Here is an 11,597-nt window from a genome sequence, read left to right on the forward strand (position 1 = left end):
GCGTGGCTCTGTATGTACATGTAGCGTGGCTCTGTATGTACATGTAGTGTGTCTGTATGTACATGTAGTGTGTCTGTATTTACATGTAGTGTGTCTCTGTATGTACATGTAGTGTGTCTGTATTTACATGTAGTGTGTCTGTATGTGCATGTACTGTCTCTGTATGTACATGTAGTGTGTCGGTATGTGCATGTACTGTGTCTCTGTATGTACATGTAGTGTGTCTGTATGTACATGTAGTGTGTCTGTATGTACATGTTTACAGTACAGAGATAAATACCTGTCACTCTCCTCTTTTACCTAAAAGTTCAATTAACATGTTAAATAATTATTGCTGAAAAACCAACCTTTTCTCCCAAACGAACAAAAAATACTCTGTTCGAAGCTTTTCTGACCCTTTCCTAGTTTTCTTCTGCCCCCTCCAATCTCTCATGTTTCGTTCTTCTAGCAGCCTTCTCCAGCAGTGTCTTTCATCACTGTTGCCATAACAACCCATGTATTACAACCAGACTTTTTCCCAGCTTCTCCGTCTGTACTGCACAGCATCCTGGGATATGTATTGCACCAGTGTATCATTCAAACCTTCCCCATAATTATAAATTGTTTCTCCTGACTGTATGGCTATGGTTTCAGACCCATCAAGGCTTCAGCACAGACCGGTTCTCCAGCCCTGTGTTGGACCCTCATCCGCAGACCTGAGACAGTGATGGATGATCACGTTCAGTGACTGTTCAGCTCACCCTGCCTGTAGTTTAACTCCAGCAGATGGTGACAGACTGCTTTAATGGAGGTTTCAGTGCAGACATGCTTTAAAATCCCGCATGTCATTTCAGACTTCTTCAGGCTTCAGAGAAGCTGAGATCTGACACATACATGGAAGAACAATGAACACCCCCACATCCTTCAGATTTTACTAATACAAGTGCCTTTATTCTTCCACTAGGTTCACGTTGAACATCTCTGTTCAATCAGTTGCTTCTCCTTAAATTCTGCTCCCAACATAGGCATTGCAACAATTATATGTGAAGGGTAAATGTCCCCCTCACATTTAAAAAATATTCATTCACAGGCCCCCACATGTGCCATGAAGAATTAGTTTACCCAGCGCTGCTTCAATTTCTTCATGAATGAACTTATTCCACTTGATTATAAGGAGAATACTCAAACCACTAAAAATCCACTCCAGGTTTCCCTGGTTACCTACAACAATTCTCAACACTGCATGCAGTGTTTCCCAGAGGTCATCTGCCTTAGCAGGATGCTCACAGGGGGGAGACACGTGTGTTGTGCGCTTGCTTAGCGCTACGTTAGTGCAGGCAACGCAGTTGTTGACGGGGGTACGGGGTGAGGTTAGCATGCATGAGAAGCTCAACTGTAACTATCGTGCACATCACTGCACCATGTATTCATCAGTCAACTGGTCGTCATTACCGTGGCGGCTGTGGCTGAGTGGTTAGAGTAGTCGTCCTCCAATGCAAGAGTTGGGGGTTCAAATCCACCAGCAGTCACATGCCAAAGTGTCCCTGGGGAAGACACTGAACCCCTCATTGCCACCGATGTGTGTCCCATCGATGTAAAAATGTGATCTCAAAGCACTGATTAGTCTCTTTAGAATTTATTCAATTAGCTTTGTATAGATCTAGTAGAGTGATGTATGAATGGGTAGATGAGGACACAGATTGTTGTGTACAGCACTTTGAGTATCTTGATTAGATAGAAAGGTGCTATATAAGTACAGTCCATTTACCATTTACCCTCACATAGGCCTGTCACGATAACAAATTTTGCTGGGCATGAATTGTCTCAGAAATTATTGCGATAAATGATAATTTTGTTTGAAATTTGGCAATAGTTAGTAATTATTGTCAAATTTAAGAAGAAATGTTGGTTAATTTTATGTTGAGCATAGTACCTTTTTTGACCACTGGATGGCAGTATAAGAATGTTTGAACCGAAGTATGGATAGTGATGGAGCGAGCAGAGTGTTTCTCTTTAAGTAAAATGGAAGGGAGGCCCCTTGACGTGACATGGGCTGTCTCTCCTTGCTTTTTTCGGTTCTCAAAATGGCGGCCGCTTGGTGTAGTTTGAGCTCTTCAGCATAGCATTTTTCACACAAAGCTTTTAATTTAAAAAAATCAGTAAACAAGTTCTCAGTTTCTTTTTACAGAGAAAAACTAACTTTTTACACAAAGGCACGGGCTTCAACCATGAATTTAGGAGTTTCAACAAGACGGAAGTTTTTTCCCGAGGTCGGCCTGTTAGCTTAGCTCGTAGCTTAACTTCTCAGCTTAGCTGCTTTTAACGATCCAAAAACAAGATTTTGGATGGTTAAAATGGATTTTAACGAGAAAAGAGAAAGGGAGGGGTCAGTGAAGAGCACCGGAGTTGAGCCTTATCATCCAGTGTCTTCAGTAGAAAGAGAGACACGAAGAAACGATAAAGCCGATAAATGAAAACGAGGTCGATCATTTTCATTTATCAAGTGATTAATTGATTTATTGTTTATTGCGACAGGCCTATCCTCACGCAGACTTTATCACTGGTACATTTTCATCTTTAAATCACTTCTTGGTCTGATGCCTTCATATATCTCCTCATACATGTCACTCCGTTAGTGCAGCTACAGTGTGCGTTCTCAGGGCATCATTGTTCCCTCAATGCGGACTGAACTTGGCAAAAGGGCCTTCTCCTACTCCACTCCTGTTTCCTGGAACACCTTGCAAAAATATCTGAAGCTCTCGACCTTGACCTCACTAAGTTTCTTCAAACATCTGCTAAGTTCATGGCAAAAACCAACGCAGACATGTTCCTGTTTTTAGTATTTTACATCGCTTTATAATGTAGCTGTTTTTGTTTAGTTTTCATTTCATTTATTCTATTTACTTTTTCACTTTATATGCTTTTTATATGATTGTCAATTGTTGTCTGTACCTCATCTGTGTTCTTTGTTTAAAACAGGTCTCCCTTGTAAATCAGTCCTCGTGGCTCAATGAGACTAACCTGTATGAATGAAAAAGCGGAGCACAAAATATATATGTATATGTGGAGCACTACGTCTGTAGCATCTTAGCTAGCACATCTGTATTGCGTGCCGCTAGTTTAGCGCTACGTTACTTCTGGTAGTTTTGAGGTTAGGATGCGTAAGAGAAGTGGAACGTGCTCTATTCACACAAGGAGAGTTGTTGGTCAGGCTACATGTTGCTCTCTAAAATAGTTATTGACTCCAGTGTTTACTTATGTAGGTAAAACTAGATGTTTAACAACCTGTTAAAATATACCAGAATGCAGGAAATGGCATCTGCTGTATTCAAAAATTTCTGGGGGAGGACCCCCAGACCCCTCTGACCCCCACTACACACACACCAGTGTGTCACCCCCACATTACAAATGTGTCTGATGCCAGTGGCTCTGAAGGTTCCACCAGCAGCCAGAAAAGAACTCAGCTTAATCCATTTGTGCCAGTTAAGTTAAAGTCCATTTTCCATCATAAAACCAGGACTGTAATGAGTTAGTTCCATGACTTTCCCATCACAAGCCCATCTTCTAACCTCTGCGCCACCACTCCCCCATTATATATTTACAGGATGACAAATAGAGGACATCCTCCTGCATCCTGACCCAACTGTGAGCTATGCAGCTGTCTGCAGGGACACCAAACCTCCACTGGTCTTCATGTGTCACATCCAGTGCACGTCTCATCTAAAGGAAATCAGGAAATTAGAAACTCCTCTCACTGTTCAGATCAGAACAGAAAACATTCCATTGGATTTTCTTTTCTACAGATACAAGTGTATGTGAAAAATAAATTAAGAAAACCTAAGATGGGTGACAGTGCTCAGGATCAGTAACACCGCCCCCCCCCCCCCCCGCAGGACCATGATTAGCCAGCAGAGGGCTGATTGGTGGAGCAGAGGTCTCCTATCCGGTCCTTGCACCTGCCAAACAGCATCACATCACATGAGTCCTGTCTACATCAGCTTCTAGCTGCGTCAGTGGGAGGAAATAGGTATAATCTAATAATAGCTAATACCTTTGTCAGAGCCCCCCATGGTACATTAGTTTATTTAACAAAACAAAAATACTTGGAAGCTCTTAAATCCAGAAAACATCAGGATTTATTCCCAAATAAAGAGTTCCAAACAACGAGTCAGACTTACCTTCTGTAGGCTGGTTGGGTTCAACTGCGTTTTGTCAATGATTTTTATTGCAACCTGAAGAAACATGAAGAACATTTTGATAAGGAAATGTGAAGTAATGATGTTCTAATATTATCCTCTGAAACAAACACAAAAGATAAAACTCTGAATAATAAACTCTCTTGTTCTTCTTTCAGCCGCTCCCTTATGAAAACTTGGCGATTGTTTTTACGCCCTTCCTGACACAAGCACAGACACCGAGCGACCACAGCCTCTGTGTGGAGCAGAGAGCTTCATCTAGGGCGCCCAGGGGAGCAGATGGTGGGGCAATTGAGGGTGGAGGCAGGTGTGGGTGCTTCACCTTTCCCACCCATATTTTGATGTTGTCAGTCCAGGGAATTGAACCGGCGACCTTCCAATCACAGGCTCACCTTCTCTAACCTTGGCACCACCACCCCCCCCCCCCCTGCATAATAAACTAGTGCTGGTCAGTAACTCTGAAAGAAAAGTGTGTTTCTGCCGTTTGGGATCATTATCTTGTTGCATCATGACCCAGTTTGGTTCAAGCTTCAGCTGTTGGACGGATCGTCTCACGTTGGACTCCAGGATCTTTTGCTCTACAGAGGTGCCCAAACACTCAACCCTCCACCACTGTGCTAACAGTTGGTATAAGGTGTTGATATCTGTTTGCTGCTGTGCATTATGGGTAAACACCTGTCCACTGATCCTATAATTCCTGAAGTTTTGTGGTTCCTTCAGATAAAATGTGACAAACCTAAATTGCACTGCCATGTTGTTTTTAGACAGAAGAGGTTTTCTCCTCAACCTGTCCAGGTCATGACCTCTAACCTTTAACCTGCTGAGGCCTGCAGAGTAAATGGAGTTCTTTGGTTTTGGCAAAGCCCTAAATAAACACTGTCCTTGTTTAACATGATGTCACATCTGTGGTTGTATTTGCATTACTATAACATTTACACTATCACCATTTTTCTTCAACTGACAGTGTGAAGTCTCTCTGACGGTCGGCTGTGGGATCTGACACCAGCAGGTTTGTTTTAAAGTCCACGCTCAATAAACACTTGATTTTAGTCTGACTGAGATCCAGTTGATTCATTTCACAGGCAGACTGTCATGGTGATCACTTGTTTGGGACTGAAACTCACTGATGTGTTCACTGATCCCACTGTGACCTTTGACCTGGAAGTACCCAAGGCAAAGGTTACAGGAAGAAAAATAAAAAGTTTATAGCAAAAACATATTAAAATATGGTAGAATTTGGAAACCTACAGCCCTCACTGTTTCAGTTGATGACACCTAATTTAGAATGGAACATTTTATGAGACTAACTGAACTCCTGTAGGTTTATATTTCTGCTAAATATAAATACATGCAAGAAGGTTCTCAATCTGGACAACCTGCTGTTGTGTGGAACAAATGAGCTGTAAGTGGATAAACAGGGGTTAATTCATGTTTTAATACAGTATTATTTTATTAACCACTACAACTTAGGATTAATAAACGTACAGTAATGATGGTAAATTATCTTCTGTAGTGTCTAGCAAGATAATGATAAAACACTTGAAATAGAAAAAACTTCCACACAGGAGACGAGACAATTTTATGAGAAACAAAAAATACAAAGTCAAGCAAATGAAACGATTAGGAAAATAAACGGGGGGTAGCAATTCACACAGGTTTCATGTGTTTTTAGAAATTTATGAAATATAAAAATATGCAGAAAAAAATAACTATGAAAAATTAAACAACTTTTTCAAAATGTAAAAAAAACCTTACAGAACAGAAAGTTGCAGCTAAACCATGTGGGAAAAACATCTTATTGTGTCCCCACCCCATCACCCCACCACCCTCCACCCGTCTCACCTCCCTGCCGGTCAGGATGTGGCGGGCCAACTTGACTTTAGCAAAGTTTCCCTTTCCAATGGTCTTGAGCAGACGGTAGTTGCCGATGTGTGGCTGCTCGTCGGAGCAGGAGGCGATGGAGTTCCTGCAGCGGGCCCCCAGAGAGCGGCTGGACTGGCTCGTGGCCTTGTCTGAACGGCTTGCCCCTAGCAACACATGCTGACAGAAAACAAAACGGGGAGGGTTTTAGAGAAAAGTGTGTGTGGGAGAATTCTCAGAATACCAACAATGCCAACATCCCACCCTGAAGCAGCAGAAAGCTAGAACAACATGATGATCTGACACCCCCCCCCCCCCCCCCCAAAAAAAACACACACACACCCAAACAAAACTCGTTGACAAACTCAACTTGAACTGAGAGCTTTTCTACAAGCTGTCGCAGTTTCATTTTGGCCCCTTTTATTATAAAGTTCATATTTACGAACAGTTTTCTAAGTTCATATTTTAAGAGTTCCCAGTTTTTACTAAATGTCTTCTGACTCCAAACTCTATTCCAATACTTGATTATTGTTCAATGTTTTCTTCCACTGCTTTATTTTCTAAAAGAGAAGTGTTGAGTTTCCAGTCAACTGTAGTTTTATTTTTTTGCACTGATTTGATGTAGATTTTTAAATTATGAGAGATGGACGTCTCCTGGTAGGATGACGCATCTTCCTGCTGATGATGAAACAACAAGCGCCAACTGAGTTTTCTTAGACATCATTTAGTTCACAAGTCTGAGATAAAGTTTACCTAAATGTTAACGTTACAGCTGAAACCTTAGTCCAAATTGAATACCTCTTCTCAAAGTCTATTATTTACATCATTCACTTTCTGAAACACTATCGGTTATTCATCCATATTTCACATTTGCCATCATTTTCACATTGTCATTATTCAAAACTAAAAATAAACGTCACAGAATTGTGTATTTAAATGACCAGATTCTTTGTCTTTTCTTCGAGTGAGGGGGATTAAATTTGTTACAAGGACTCACGTTTATATAATTTTTATGGTTGAGGCCGGTCAACAGTTAGTACATAACTTGGAATGAGTATAAACCCTGCTAAAGGTGTTCAGACCAGCCTTTCCCTACAGCAGAAAGAAGCTGAAAGTAGCAGGAATTAGCACAAGAACCTTAAACAGCTGAAATTAGCTGAAAATGCTAAAAATGGAGCTGATAAGAATCAGAATAAGCTTCATTAAAAGGTAAAACAAGCTTAAATTAGAAGAAAGAACCCATTTTGCTCCATTAGGCTGAAAGAAGCAGAAATGAGCACAAAAAGGTGGAAATTACCTGAAAAAAAGCTGAAATTAGCAACAACGAAAAACCAGCTGAAAAGTAGCTAAATAAGCAAGGCTTAAATTAGATGAAGGAAATGGAGAGAGCACATTTTTGCTGAATTAGGCTGAAAAAAGTTTAAATGAGTGCAAAAAATGTGGAATTGGTTGAAAAAGCTAAAATTAGCATAAAAACAGCTAAATAGAAGCTAAAATAACTGAAACTTGCTGCACATCTTGCAGCTTCACAAGCTGAAACTAGCAGAAAAAATTTAGAAGCACAAAAATGTTGTAGTTGGCAGAAAGAATCTAAATGGGTCACAAAACAGCTGAAAATGCTGAAAGTAGCTGAAAAAAGTTTACATTTGCACAAGGAAGCTGAAGCAGAACAAAATGTGAAAGGTTGTAAACAGATCTAAAGAAGGATGTCAAATGAGCTCAACTCATTATCTATGAGAAAAAAATGGCAGAAAAGGCTAAATGTTTCAAAAAGCTAAAGTTGCACAAATACCAAAAGTAATAGCACCCTTCTCCTGAACGTATTAATGTACGACTTGTTGAGATGGCACAGAAACTGTGGAACAAGAACGATGCGGAAAACGTTCAGAAGAAAACAGGACCACAAGAGTTCACACCGTCAGGGCCATGAATTCCATGTTCAACCATTACGGTTGCAGCTAGAGATTATTTTACCAGTCGGCTAGCCCGACATTATTTTTTCTTCAACTATGAATTCTTTAGCTGAACCGTGGGTGCAGTTCACCTGCTTGAATCTGCACACCTGTGAAGATCACCCGGATGATTCATGGCAAATTACAGCAAATCTGAAATGTATCATTTTACCTGATGTGACTGTCACAATAAAGAAATACTTAAGAAATTACTTAAGAATTTAAATTAAAGTTTGATTTTTATTAATTCATTTAATTAATTAAATTCTCCTATGAGACCTCATTTAAATTGATAGAATGTTTCTGTGCAAATAGAATATACAAATGAGGCAACACAATGAATTTAGTTTTGAAACGTCCTTAAAGCTGCATGTCTCCAGCCCAGGAGGAGTTCTGTGTGAAACGTTTTGTTTTCAGCTCTCAGATCTTTGAACATCTCTACTTTCAGTTTCAGCCTTCTGCTGCTCTGCTGCTCTTTTTCTCACGTTCTTCTCTGGAAGAAAACTGAGTGCAGTCTCCGGCAGCAGAGATGATACATTACATACCATACATTGCATAACATTTAAGACTAGGCTCAAGAATTTCCTTTTTGATAAATCCTATAGTTAGGGTCGGCTTGGGTTTCCTAAGCTGTCCCTTAGTTCTGCTGCTGTAGGCTTAGACTGCTGGAGGACAAACTGACCACACTTTTCACTCTGCTACTGTCTTTACTTACTCTGCTCAACCTGTTTTATATTTGTAATTATTTTTTCTATCTTTAACATGTGTTTGTCTTTCAGGGACACCTGGACCTATAGCTGGACCTATACATGGACCTGGACGTATACCTGGACCTACCATTCTGTGTTCGTCTGTCTCTCCTTCCTGTCCTCTCAACCGGTCAAAGCAGATGGTCTCTTGTCCTGAGCTGGTTCTGCTGGAGGTTTCTTCCTGTTAAAGGGAGTTTTTCTTCCCACTGTCTCTACTGTGCTTGCTCAGGATAAAGTGAAGATTCAACTTGTCTGCTGCTTCTTTAGATGGAGAACTTTACTAATAGTCTTTTATGTGAATGTTCCTGTAAAGTGCACGGAGACAACTTTGTTGTGACTTGGTGCTTTATAAATAAACTGAATTGGATTGAATACTGCCCTCAGATGTTCCAGTCGTGTAACGCAGTTACAAAAAACATTTTACACTGTGGGACATTATGGGACAGTGGCACGGTGACTCAGCTAGTATAGTTGTTGCCTCTCAGCGAGAAGGTCGCCAGATTGAATCCCAGCCAGGGACCTTTCTGGGTGGAGTTCTCTCTGTGCATGTGTGGGGTTTCCTCCCCCAGAGGGAGGTTGATTGGTAACTCTAAATTGTGCCTAGGTGAGAGCTAGAGTGAATGCTTGTTAGGCCGCTGTGGCTGAGCGGTTAGAGCAGTCGTCCTCCAATGCAAGAGTTGGGGGTTTGAATCTACCAGCAGTCACATGCCCAAGTGTCCTTGGACAAGACACTGAACCCCTCATAGCCTCTGATGAGTGTGCCATCAGTGTATGAATGTGATAAAGCTCTGATTAGTCTCTTTAGAATGATTTGTTCAATTAGCTTTGTAGGGATCTAGTATAGAGCTGTATGAATGGGTAAATGAGGACAGATTGTTGTAAAGAGCTTTGAGTATCTTGATCAGATATAAAGGAGCTATAAGTACAGTCCATTTACCATTTGTCTCTATGTGTCCCTGTGATGGACTGGAGACCTGTCCAGGTGTCCCTGTGATGGATGAGAGGCCTGGCTCCATCTCTCACACAGTGACAACTGGAGATAGGTACTAGCTTCACTACAATGTGAAAAGCAGAGGTTAATTTGAGCAGGATCCTGCCGGAACAAGATCCAGGAACTCTCTCATTTTGACCCGTCCTGTTCCGGCAACTCTTTGTTCAGATCCGGCAGCTCCACCTCTAAAAGTCCAAAGTCATTGCGCATTTTTATTTTGATTATTTATTAAAAAATACAAAGAGTGGAGACGTTGCCCTCAGCCCGGCGGGCCCAGTCTGTGGAGTGGATGTTCCAACCGCAGCACACCAGCTACACGCTCCCTCAAGGAGCAGGAGAGAAGGGACAGTCACATTTACGCACGGAGGTTCTGTGCGAAGTCCTTCTCTCCTCTACAAATATTGTCCTTACTCAGCGGCTGTGCACTGAAAACACCCCCTCTCCTCCTCTCAAACCTCGAAACAGAAACAATCATTTATTCAACAGAATAAATAAATGCCCTGTGGACGGTGCACGTTACGCACAGAAACGTACCAGACAGCTCTACACAGCACGCGCAGAACGTCAGCAGGTGTCTGAACTCCTGCTACATTTCAGACATAATAAATAAAAAAGCTCACTGTAAAAATAAATCCATACAAAGAGAAATGTTTGATGTGTTTTCTCATTATGTTTCAAATCAACGATGCTAATTTGTCAAAATAACAACAGCGATCAAAATGTCAAAAAGACAGTCCAATTTACTTTAATGAAAAATGGATGGATGGATGGTCCTTAGTTGAACAACAGAGAACTGAAGCCTTCAGGTGCTTCAAACGGTGCCACGAGACTGGAGCAAGAGGACTGAATTCAGCCGAGAAGAGTTCGGCTCCGAACTGCAAAGTGAGGGGAGGGAGCGGGGTTAGGACACCTGACACAATCAGAGGTGCTCTATTCACACACAACCTGCTGTTCCTCTTCAAAACAGAACTTTTATTAAGAGTTTACAAATGTAGGTAAATGCTGATGTATAACAACCCGTTAAAATACACCAAATGCAGGAAATGGCATCTGTTGTTCAAAATTTTCTGTGAAAGGACCCATGGACCCCCCCACCCCTCAGCATCAATCAGTTTACAAATTAAGCCCTGATGAAAAGTATAAATGGGTAAAAGGATGGATGGCTCAGATTCAGAAGAAATGTGTGGAATGACTGAATGGACCTGCTGTGGTCTCTGTACATGTCCAACACTGAACACACACAGCATCTGTGTCAACAAACCAAGTGGAACAGCTGAGGGTCTGCAAGGCAGACTGGTGGCAGTGGAAAGCTTCAAGTTTGTCAGACTGCTGCACCGACTTCCAGATGTTGGAATACGCTGCAAACCGCCGGTGGATGAGTGTGGTCGGGAGCTGTGGAGGTTACATGTTGCTGCAGTCCTTCCACCAGATGTTCCTCTCAAAAAACAAAACAAGTGCGTGTGAACTCGTATGAACACAGCTGCTGTCCACACCAGAAACAGATTGGTTTTTGTTTTAGCATCATCTTCCTCAGAGCTCTGCTGCTGAAAGCTGAAAGGTAAAGGATGAAGGTGCAACTGCTGCTGCTGCCTTCAGTCGGGGAAATACCTCATTCAACTGTTCAACATGAGAACTGTGGAGTAGAAGAGCCTCATTTCTCTGAACATTGCACGGTCTGACCTTCGGGTTTTGCTGGCAGCTGTCACACTAGTGAATAATCTTTCGTTCTGTATAATGGTGGATTTCAAATCATTATACATCCAAGCAACTTGATGTGAACACAAGCAATTCCATTTATGATTAATTATAATACACTGGGGCAGCACGGTGGCGCAACTGGTAGAGCTGCTGCCTCTCAGCGAGCAGGTCC

At 41.6% G+C, this 11,597-nt stretch overlaps 1 protein-coding gene across 1 annotated transcript in view; it reads right to left on the reverse strand.

Annotated features, from left to right (window-relative positions):
* Positions 1 to 6,212, reverse strand: part of LOC119420725 (MAP/microtubule affinity-regulating kinase 4) — a 61,600-nt gene extending 55,388 nt beyond the window's left edge. The window contains exons 1-2 of the mRNA XM_037688155.1: positions 6,018 to 6,212; positions 4,158 to 4,211 (exon numbers count right to left, since the gene is read on the reverse strand). The gene's annotated coding sequence lies outside the window, so the exon portion shown is untranslated. The remainder of the gene's footprint in view (positions 1 to 4,157; positions 4,212 to 6,017) is intronic.
* Positions 6,213 to 11,597: the final 5,385 nt, after the last annotated feature.

Source organism: Nematolebias whitei, chromosome 14, assembly GCF_014905685.2.
Source record: "Nematolebias whitei isolate Nwh7 chromosome 14, NemWhi1, whole genome shotgun sequence".
Classification (NCBI taxonomy): Eukaryota; Metazoa; Chordata; class Actinopteri; order Cyprinodontiformes; family Rivulidae; genus Nematolebias; species Nematolebias whitei.